The sequence below is a fragment of the Orycteropus afer genome, unplaced genomic scaffold (genome assembly GCF_000298275.1).
Source record: "Orycteropus afer afer isolate SDZICR_OR568_19922 unplaced genomic scaffold, OryAfe1.0 scaffold00050, whole genome shotgun sequence".
Lineage (NCBI taxonomy): Eukaryota > Metazoa > Chordata > Mammalia > Tubulidentata > Orycteropodidae > Orycteropus > Orycteropus afer.
In genome coordinates this window covers 10,316,595-10,328,729 of record NW_006921637.1, presented here as the reverse complement: position 1 = coordinate 10,328,729, position 12,135 = coordinate 10,316,595, and positions in this window count along the sequence as shown.

The following is a 12,135-nucleotide window of genomic DNA, read 5'->3' as shown; positions in this document are numbered from 1 at the left end:
AGGTGCATCTCGCTGGGTTTTAAACACCAGAGGCTCAGCCTCAAAACTCACATCTACATGTCACCACAGTAGGACAAACCGACAGACAAGTTTGTCTTGCTGTTGGAGACCTCTCGTATCACCCCCAACTGGGTCCCTCTGGCTGACTGTACCTCTGTCTGGCTTCCTGGCTTTCAATCCCCTTTCTCCTGCTCTTCTGGCCTGCTGTTTTGTGCATCCCTGAGTTGTCCCTGGGGCTGACTGCTCCTCTGTCTGGGTTCCTGGTGACCTTGGTTAGCTAACATTACTGGCTGAAGGCAAAGGGAAATTATAAATACCAAGTATTACCTTAGGGCCAGTTGCAGAAGAAAGGACTTTAGTAACAATACTAAAGTTTTCTTCTTGCTTTGTTAAGTATATATTTTATGTATTAACCAATTGTTTCTTTTTTTTTTTTCCTGTCTTTTTAAGGGAAGTCTGGTGGTGTAATGCCTAAGGCATTTGACTGCTAAGCAGAAGGTTGGTGTTTCCAACCCACCAGCCATTCCTCAGAAGGAAGATTGAGCAATCTACTTTTATAGTGATACTGCCTCGGAAACCCAAGGAGGGGTCACTATGAGTCGTATCTCTTCTTAGGCTGTTGTTTTTTATAGGGTGTGTTGTTGTTGATTAACCTTTTAATTTAATCTTTAAGTAATAGGACAGCAAAGGCAAGTTACATTGAACTAAAAGAGGAATCTATATACATACATACACACGTATATACATACATGCACATACATGTATATACATACATGCACATGAACACACATACATACATATATATAGTAGGAATTTGTCTCTTTTCCCCATTTAAGAAGGTGATCATGCCTTAATTACCTTAAGGATCATTGCATCACATTAGGTGGAGTGGACTATGCCAGCTATTGCCTATTGATAATGAGTATTATACCTTCCTTTCTAAACTCTCTCTGTTGTAGGGTCTGGAAGCCTGGACACTTCCTACACTCCGTTGCTAAAAAGTTTTTATTTGCAATCTACTAGTGAGAGGCACGTGTAATATTTGGAAGGTAAAAGAGAAACAGAAGCCATTATTATTCCAGCAGCATCACAGGACAGGCGGACAGGCTTTCCAGATAGTATACGTGAGGTTTTGCAGGAGCTTTTGCATTCTGTTAATCACCTGCTGCATTGCCACAGGCAGCTGAGCTCATCAGCTGTGGTTTCCTGCAATTCCTACAACGTCTTGATTTCCTGAACTCACTGGCAGCTTTCCCAGACCTTCCCTTCCCAAAGCCATTCTAAAGGTTTTGGAAGCACCTGTATTAAATCCTTTCAAAGTCTAGAAATGCCTAGCGTGTTTTCTATTTGGGAGCTCTGGTGGTGTAGTGCCTTAGGCATTTTACTGCTAACTAGAAGGCTGTTAGTTCAAAGCCACCAGCCACTCCTCAGACGGAAGGTTGGGAAATGTACTTTGTAATGATACTGCCTCAGAAGCCTAAGGAGGGGTCGCTGTGAGTTGGATCTGACTCGACAGCAGTGAGTTACCTTTCTGTAAGCATGTGTAAGAATTTCCCTAGGTAGATTATCTTGGTCTCATAATATATACAGGTTCACCTTTATTAGATAATGGTTAAAGTGGTTATACCAATTTATACTTCCTTCTGCAAATATACAACAGTTTGTGTTTCCACGTAATTCATAGATAAGCAAGGCTTACAAATAAAATTATAGAGCTTCACTGAAGGACACAACAAACCTAAATAATTGGACCCTCAATGCTGATGGTTAATCTAGGTTTTAAATGGTATCTCTCTTAATTTTTATTTCCCTTATTGATACTAATTTCACCAATATGAAACTATGTTACTATGAGTCAAAAACTTTTGAATATTAACAATTTAATATGTTTTAATCTAACAGTGAATGTCTTCACAATTACTCTTTGTTGTCATTTCAGTTTTCTTTTGTAATTTATGCATTCCTATTTGTTTGACATTTATCTATTAAATTTTGAATGTTCAAATCAACTTGTTAATTTCCTTGAAAACCCTTTTGGAATTTTAATTTTAATTACATTGAAATTTATGCATGAATTTTTGGAGAAGTGCCATCTTTATCATATTGAGCTTTTATACCCATGAGCATGGTATTTAGGTTTCTCCATTTATTTAGGTTTGTTGTGTCCTTCAGTGAAGCTTTGTTATTTTATTTGTAGACCTTTCTTATCTATTACGTTTACTTATTTGTTGTTGTTGTTGTTATGTGCCATCCAGTAGGACCTGACTCATAGTGACCCCTCCTTGGGTTTCGGAGGCAGTATCACTACAGAAGTAGATTGCCCAGCCTTCCTCCTGAGAAGTGACTGGTGGGTTTGAACCACCAGCCTTCTGGTAAGCAGTCAAGTGTCTTAGGCACTACGCTACCAGTACTCCTTGTTATGTGCTGTCGAGCCGGACCCGACTCAGAGACCCCTCCTTGGGTTTCCGAGGCAGTATCACTACAGAAGTTGATTGTCCAAACTTCCTTCTGAGGAGTGGGCTGGTGGGTTTGAACTGCCAGACTTCTGGTTAGCAGTCAAGTGCCTTAGGCACTGTGCTACCTGAGCTCCTACCAGGTCTCTATAAAATGTTGTTATTGTGCAGAATGGTATCTTTCTCAAAATTTTACTTTCTCATTTATATTTTGGAAGCTCTGGTGGTGTAGTGCCTAGCTGCTAACCAGCTGCTCTGTGTGAGGAAGATGAGGCAATCTATTTCTGTAAAGATTTACTGCCATGGAATATCTAATAGGGATCACTATGACTTGAAATGGACTTGATGTCAGTGGGTTATATATGTGTGTGTGTGTGTGTGTATGTATAATTTTATTTATTCTGGTATTGTTGAGTATATACACAGTAAAACATACACCAATTCAGCAGTTTTGTCACTGATTACATTCTTTGAGTTGTGTGCCTATTCTCATCCTTCTTTTCTGAGTTGTTGCTTGTCCATTAACATTAGTTCACTGATGCCTAAGTTTCCTATGTAATCTTTTGAGTTGCTGTTGTCAGTTTGATTCCTTATAGATAGTTCTTAAAAGAACGTAACACTCAAGGCTGACATTTTTTACTAGTTAAGCTAAAATTATTATTTTGTTTTAAAAAGACTTTAGGGAATATATTTGGCCTAAAGTTTAAAGATACCTTCATAGTAATAATAGTTTCAGAGGTTCATCCCACCCCCAAGACTTGAGAAAGTCTGGATTCCACAAGAATTTGAAATTCTCTTCTGCATTTTCCCTCTCTTGATCAGGATTCTTCTATAGCATCTCTGATCAAAACATTCTGTTATGGTAGCCGGGCACCATCCCATACAGATAGGTCTTAAAATAGTACAGTGCTCAAGGCAGACTTTCCTTACTGATCAAACTAAACAAGTGTTTGGGTTTAAGATTTCCGTGGATATTTTTGGTTTAAATCCATGAGGATTTGAAATTCTATACTGCATTTCTGCCCTTTTGATCAAGATTCTTCTGTGGAAGAATGTTCAGTAATGGTAGTCAGGCACCATTCTGCTCTTAAGGTCTCATGGCAAAGGACGAAGTTGTTCTGGGAGGCAATTAGACACACATTCCATATCCTCCTCCAATTCCTGACTCTTTCCTGTTCCAGGTGAACACAAACCAGTTGCATTTTGGATGGCCACTTCCAAATTTTTAAGACTCGGGCACTAATGCGCTAAACTAGGAGGTGGAACAGAAGCACTAAACTTGTTACTAGGCCAATTAACTGGGATGTCCGGTGAAACTGTAACCCTAAACCTCCAAACCACGAAACCAAATCTCATGAGGTTTTTGGTTGAACATAAGCTACCTCAGCAGTTACTCTTTTTTATTTTTAAAATTTATTTTATCATTACAGTAAATGTATCTATCCCACAACTTTTGAAAAGTCAACTTTTTATAGGTATACAACTTTTTGACAACACTAGAATAATCAGGTGTGCAACCCTACCCTTAATTAATGTTCTATTTCCATCACTATTAACCCACCTTATCCTCCTCCCTCTCTCTTCCCCCTGGTAAAAACTAATATAGGCTTTGTTCTCTATGTATTTGCCCTTTCTTGTTTTTTCGTATGTGAAGTCGCACAATATTTTTCCTTTTGTGATTGACTCATTGCACTCAGCATAATGCGTTGTAGCTCCATGCCTGTTGTAGCATGTATCAAAAGTTCATTTCTTCCACTGACTGAGTAGTATTCCATTGTATGTATGTATTGTATTTTGTTTATTCATTCTTCTGTTGATAGCCATTTACATTATTTCCACCTTTTGGCTATTGTGAATAGTGCTGCAATGAATGTTGGTCTCTGCTTTCAAGTCTTTTGGGTATATACTTAGGAGTGAAATTGCTAGATCATGAGGTAGTTCTTTCTATTTTAGTTTTTTGAGGAACTGCTGTTTTCCACAAAGTATATACATTTTTACTTTCCTACCAGCATGGGGTAAGGAATTCAGTTTCCCCACATCCTCAACATGTTATTTTCTGTGTTTTGTTTTTGTTTCATCTTAGTCATCACAGTGGCTGTAAAATGACATCTTATTGTGATTTTGATTTGCACCTTCCATGCCTGATGATACTGAACTTCTTTGTATGTGTTTGGTGACCATTTGAATGTCCTCTTTAGTGAAATATCTGTTCTAGTCCTTTGCTCATTTTATAATTATTTGTCTTTTTTATTGTTAAGTTGTCAAAGTTTCATATATTTTTTAGTTATTAGATTCTTGTTAAATATGTGGTCTGTGAAGATACATCCTCAGGCAGTAGTTTCTCATCACTTTTTTAGTAGTTTTTTGGTGAACAAAAGGTTTAATTTTTGTTTTCTTTGCATTGCCTTATTTTGTTTTACTTGTGATTTAGGGAACAGTTTACAGAATAAATATGATTTTCCAGTCAACGATTCATACACATTTTGTTTTGTGAAATTCATTGCAATCCCCACAATGTAACATCACTCTTCCCACTTCCTTCCTGTGTTTAACATTTTCTTTTGTCTTCCTTTTCTACCCTTTTGTGCCTTTGGAGATTTATCCCTGGGCAAATGCTGCCCTTTTGATCTAGTATGGTTGATTGTTCTAATGAGTGTGAACCTTTCTGGTATATTGTTCACCTTATAGGCCTATCTATCATTTGGGTGAAAGCTGAGCCTCAGGGGTGAGTTCAGTTTCTGGCTTCACGTGTGTCAAAGGGTCAGTCTTGGGGTTCCACCAGTTTCAGAGCAGTAAGCCTGTTTTTTTTTTTGTGTGTGTGTCTGTGTGTGTGTTTTACATTTTTCTTCCACTCTATCCAGGACCTCCTATTGTGATCACTTTATTATTTTCTATCTTCTGGTAGGAAGACTAGGCTTTCTTTTCTGTTCTTTTTTAATTGTTGGAGGTGTTGGGTTAAGGTTTGGAATTTTGTTCTTTTTTTATTTTTTAATGCATGCATTTTATTGCTATAAATTGTCCTCTGAGCACTGCTTTTGCTGTGTCCTGGAGATTTTTTTATTTTTATTTTTATTGTGCTTTGGGTTAAAGTTTGCAGAGCAAATTCATTTTCCACACAGCAGTTCATACACATTTTGTTTCAGGACATTGACTGCAATCCCCACAGTGTAACAGCTCTCTTCCCACTTCCTCCCCATAGTTACCTCTTCTCTATGTCCTTCCCACCTGTCTCCCTGTGCAAACACCACCCTTCTTTTCTCCCATGACTGATTGCTCCAAGGATTATATCTACCTGATGTAAATGTTCACCCCATATGCCTGTCTGTTGTTTGGCTGGAGGCCACAGGTGTGTCCTGAAGATTTTGGTATGTTGTGTTTCTATTCTCAGTTGATTAAAGGAATTTTTTATTTCCATTTTTATTTTTTCTGTCACCCAGTAGTATTTAAGCAGGATGTTATTCATTTTCCATGTATTTGATTTTTTTCTTTATTCTTCCTGTTTTTGCTTTCTGATTTTATAGTATTGTGATCTGAGAACATGCTCTGTAGTATTTTGATATTTTAAAATTTACTCAGGTTTGCTTTGTGGCCTAACATATTGTCTTTTCTGGAAAATGTTTCATGTGCACTAGAAAAGAATGTATATTGTGCTGTTATTGGGTAGAGTGTTCTTTGTACATCTGTGAGCTCTAGTTGGTTGGTTGTGTTGTTTAGATCTTCTGTATCTTTGTTAATTTACTATCTATTTGTTTTGCACTTCATCAATAGAGGTGTATTAGAGTCTCCTACTACTGTAGTGGAGTTGTCTGTTTCTGTTTTCAATTCTGTTAAAGTTTGATTTATTTATCGTGGGGCTTTTTCATTGGGTGTGTAGATATTTATTACGGTTATGTCATCTTGCTGGATTGACCTTTAATCAGTGTATATTGTCCTGCCTTGTCTCTTTTGCTGGTTTTTGCCTCAAAGTCTATTTTATAAAAAATTTATATTGCCACTGCTGCTGTCTTTTGGTTGCAGTTTTCTTGATACATGTTTTTCCTTCCTTTGATTTTTAGCATATTTTTGTCTTTGTATCTAAGGTATGTCAATTGTAGACAGCATATTAATGGGTCATGCTTTCTTGTCTATTCCGCTACTCTTTGTCTCTTGAGTGGTGCATTTAATCCATATTCATTCAGTGTAATTATCAATAGGTGTGAATTTAATTCTGTCATTTTGCTATTGTTTTTGTGTGTATTGTGTTCATGGTTTCTTTGTGCAATATGTTTTTCTGTTCTGACTTCATTTAGTTTATGGATTTTCTTGCTATTTTTTTTTACTGAGAGTTTATGATTTTCTTCTTTTTATTTAAGTTTATTAATTTCCTTTGAGGTTAAATTGTAATTTATTATTATCTTCCCAAGTTTAAAGCAGTCTGTTATATCTTGATATCATCTTCACTTCCTCTTTATTTGGAAGTTCCATAACTACTTCATTTATTTCCTCTTTTTGTTTTTAGTTAACATCATTTACAAATTGACATATCTGGTTCCCTATTTTCCATATTGTAGGCTTAAATTATTTTTGATACTTCCATATCTGGTTTTATTTTTGAGTAATTTTGTCCTGTGTCTTACTCTCTGGTCTTGTCTGCCATTGCTGGTTCTCCATCCTTTGGACTCCCTTTAGCATTTCTTGTAAAGTTTGTCTGTTGTTTGCAAATTCCTTAATTTCTGTTTATCTAGTAATATCTTAATTTTGCCATCATGTTTGAGGGACAGTTTTGTTTGATATAGAATTCTTGGTTGGCATATTTTTTTCCTTCAGGGTATCATATATGTCTTCCCCTTGCCTTCTTGTCTCCATGGTTTCTGCCTAGAAATCTGAGCTTAGTGTTATTGGTTCTTCTCTGTAGGTGACTTTTCATTTGTCCTGAGCTGCTTTCAGAATTTTATTTGTCTTTGGTTTTGTAAAGTTTGATTATGATATGTCTTGGTGATTTTGTGTGTGTGTGTGGGAGGGGACATCCATCCTATTTTGCATTCTTTGAGCTTCTTGCATGCATATCTTCTCATCTTTCATATTAGGGAATTTTTCTTCTGCCATATCTTTGCCAATTTTCTCAGTGCTTTTTTGCTCTCTTTCTTTTCTGGAATTGCAGTCACACATGTTACTCCCTTGATGTTGTCTCACATAATTCTTAGACTTTCTTCAGTTTTTTTCCTTCTTTTTTCTCATTGTTCCTCTAACAGATCAATATTAAGAGATTTGTTGTCAATCTCACTAATTCTATCTTCTGTTGATTCAGTTCTACTCCTTTGTCCTTCCAATGCATTATCTATTTCTGAAGTTTAAGTATTAATCTTCTGTTTTTATATTTGCTGTTTTTGTATGGTTTCTGATTTTCCATTTATTTTGTCAATTTGTTCTTGTACCGTTGTTTTTCTTTTAGAATTCTTCTAGGGTTTTGTCTGTGTTTTCCTTGATTTTGTCTGTGGTTTCCTCAAACTTTCTTTCAATCTGTTGAAGATACCTAAATATAATTATTTTTAATTCCAATAGCATTTATTCCTCTGGAAACATATTCCTATTTTGTTATTTGGTCATTTATTTGAGCCATTTTTTTCTTTTTTTTCCCCCGGACTTGAAGTTGTTGTCTATGAAACATGTAGTTTTGCTGTATTAATTTGTTGGTTTTATGTTGCTTTACTTCACCCTAATTTTTTGTTTTGTTTTGTTTTAATATACCTGGACAACAGGGTGGGCATGTCATCTGGTTACTAGTTTGGTAGCACTGGGGTGTTGCCCACTTGCCTCTGGGTGGATTTGGTAGTAGGTGGGAGTGTAGGCACAAGTCTCTGATCATTGACCATGCAGAGCAGGTGAGGGCAGGCTGAGTGAATGTTAGCCATCATTTGTTGTCAGTCTGTGGTGCTGGAGTTGGTTTTGGCACTCACTCAGTGGAGTTGCAAGTGTTGTGGGTATGACTGGGTAGGGTTGGCTCCCAACCACTGAGGAAACATAGAAAGGGAGAAAAAAGAAAAGAAACAAAAGGGGAGAAGAAGAAATAAAAAGGGAAACACAAAGTGGGTAAAGGCAGAGACCTAAGAAGAAAGACAAAATGAAAAGAATAAAAACAAAATTGCCAGAGTACTGACACAAGTGCTAGCCAAGAAAAAGAGCTGCAGCACAAATGTGTCACTCACTCTGCAGGAGGATTCACTGCTGAATATGGAGGGTTAGGGTAGTGCTACTTTACATGAAGGTGATGGGCAGCAAGACATTTGCTTTCTTGAATCAAAAAAGAGGAAATAAATAAGGCAAGGAAAGAGAAAAAAGAAAACAGGAAGAGGAAAGAACTGAGAAGAAAGGAAGACGAAAAAAAGTAATGCAAGTGTTAGCCATCAGACACAGGAATAGTAGGAATGAAGACCTCATTTCAGAGGTTGGCAGCATGTACCACATTCATGTAGGTGTGGGAACAGACACTGCTGACTGTGGGGGTAATGTGTGCGTTTGGTTTGTGGGATTTAAAAAAAAAAGTGAAGAGGAAGAGAAAAGACAGGAAAACAAGGGGGAAATGAGGGAAGAACAAAGAAGGAAGAAAGAAAAAAAAAATCATCACAGGACTGGTCAAAGTGTTGGCCACCAAACATGGCTGCATGGGAATGCAGTGCTTGCTGTATGGAAGTGCACAACTCCGACCAGGGAGGGCAGGGGCAGGCACTGCTAACTACATGGGCGACGGGGAGGGGCTCCTGCTCTTCATTTTCCAAAAAAAATAAAAGGGCAAGTGAAGAAGAAGAAGAAAAAAAGGAAAGGAAAAAAAGGAAAGAAATGAGACTGGAGGAAGTGGAAAGAACTAAGCAGAAAAAGAAAGCATAGCACTGGGCATGGGGGGTATTTGACCAGCCACCAGATGATGGGTGGGGTGCATGCCTCTGGTTACCAGAAGGTTGTGAAAGATAAAGGGGGATGTCACACCTCTCTAGTTGCCTGACCACTGATGTGGCTGCTGGTCAGCCCTGGGCAAGTAGAGCCAGTTACCTTGTTCCTGTTCTGATTGGAATGTTGCTTGTGATATGTTTTCATTACCTAGTGCCACTCTAATAGAAATATACCACAAATGGGATGGCTCTAACAAACAGGAGTTTATTCTCTTATAGTTGGGAGGCTTTAAGTCTGAGTTCAAAGAGCCAGGCTATAGGGGCTGGGTGAAAGCCCCTCAACTTTGGGCTTCAGCTCTGCCTCCTGCTCCCAGCCTACTGAAGCTGGAGGCTTTTCTTCACTCAGACAGCTGCTGGATGCTGAGGCTGACAAACCCCGGGTTGACAAATTAAAAAGGCACAGTCCCAATGTTACCAAACAACAAGGCAGGCCACTAATTCAAGTCCAGATGACGTCCCAAGATCGGCAGGGTATGCCAAGCTGTTGTACAATGACTTGGCTATATGCAGGGTTCAAGCATGACAAAAGGCTAGAGACCAATCCTGAAGGTGTTTATTATATACGAGAAGCAGACCACATCCCTAAAGCAGCTACTCAGCTGCTGCAATAGACCCCCCATGGAGTTAATTACCAATCTCACCATGGGGAATAACTACATCCAGCTGCCTATCCACTCAACCAGGCCCAGCCAAGTTGACACACAAACTTAACTACCACACTATAATTCAAAATGGTTGCTCTGTACCAGTTGGCAGTTTACTGCTCCTTTTTACCTCATTATCTTTCTCATCAGTATTTGATTTACTTTATCCTTTCCTTTGACATTCTGGGTCCCAGGATTGTCATCCATAGCCATTTTACTTGCTTACTCAAGTTTCTGTTGTAGAGGGTCTTTTACCAAAAAGTATTAATTTTTATGAGATTCCATTTATTTTGTCTCTTGTTGGTGCTTCTGAAAGTGAGACCTAATAGCATTGCCCTTGCTTTGTCTTCTAAGAATTTATTATTTTACTTTGCTTGCACGTTTAGGTCTGTAGTACATTTTGAATTTGTTTTTGTATATAAGGCATGGATTCTTTCTCAATTTTTCTGAAGGTGGAAATGCAGTTTTCCCAACCATCTATTCCAGAGACTCTTCCTTTCCTATCGAATAGACTTAGCATCCTTGTCAAAAATCAGTTGACCATAGATATGGGGCTTATTTCTAGACTCTCAGTCCTATTTCACAGGTCTATGTGTCTGTTGTTATAATAGCCCCAGCCTGTTTCGATTACAGGTGTACATCATTTACCCTCCATTCAGACAGTGTCTGGCCACATAGTTGTCTGTAGCCCCTTAAGATTTTTTGGGTTTTAAGGGAAAGCAGTCTTACAGTACTGGACTACAGGAGGATTACTGGCAGGTAAGGTAAAGGACATGGCTCTAGGGTCAGCCTGTCCAGTTTTTCTGATGGCTAAGAATAGCAATAGGGGCCATGGGACCTGGGGTGCTTCTGCAGCTCAGGGGTGTGGGAAAGTGGCTAGTCTTGGGCATGCTTCACTCCCTCCTTCCTCACTTCTTTTAGGTTCACTCCTGCTGCCATTTTCTCAGCTGCTGGGATGCTGGTACCCATTCCTCCACCCTTCACAGCCAGCAGTGATGAGGACAATGGGAAGTGGGTGACTACAGTGGTTTTTTAATTTTATTTTAACTTTTTATAGTAATTTGGGCAGAAATTTCTCAAAAAGTTTTAATATGGTGTTTGCACACATGCAAATCAAATAACATCTTATTTCACGTAATGTATCATGGATGTTAAGCAATTCATACCTGAGCTGTGGCTGGTGAAAGTACTGTGCTGTAGCTGGTGAATGTTGCTGTTGTTCTTAGGTCCAGTCTAGTCAGCTCCAACTCATAGGGACCCTGTGTACAACAGAACAAAACACTGCCTGATCCTGTGCCAGCATCACAATCCTTCCTATACCTGAGCCCATCGTTGCAACCACCGTGTCAATCCATCTTGTTGAGGGCCTTCTTTTTAGTTGGCCCTCCACTTTACCAAGTATGACATCCTTCTCCAGGGACTGGTCCTTTCTGACAACATGGCCAAAGTAGGTAAGATGAAGTCTGGCCATTCTTGCTTCCAAAGAGCATTCTGGTACTTCCTCCAGGACAAATTTGTTAGTTCTTCTGGCAGTCCGTGTACTTTAGTATTTTTTGCCAATACCACAACTCAAAAGCATCAACTTTCTTTGGTCTTCCTTATTCATTGTCCAGCTCTCACATGCATAAGAGGTGATTGAAAACACGATGGCTTGGGTTAGGCGCACTGTAGTCTTCAAAGAGACATCTTTGCTCTTCAGCACTTTAAAGAGGTCTTTTGCAGAATATTTGCCCAGTGCAATACATCATCTGATTTCTGAGCACAATTAAGTATTCTGGAATTCCCATTCTTCTCAATGTTAATCCATAATTTATTATGATCTACACAATTGAATGCTTTTGGATAGTCAATAAAACACAAATATAAACATCTTTCTGGTATTCTTTGCTTTCAGTCAAGATCCATCTGACATTAGCAATGATATCCCTCATTCAGTGTCCTCTTCTGAACCCAGCTTGCATTTCTGGAAGTTCTCTGTCAATATATTGCTGCAACCATTTTTGAATTATCTTAAGTTAGATTTTACTTGCATGTGATATTAATGATATTGTTTGATAATTTCCACATTCTGTGGGATCACCTTTCTTTGGAATGGGTACAAATATGGATCTC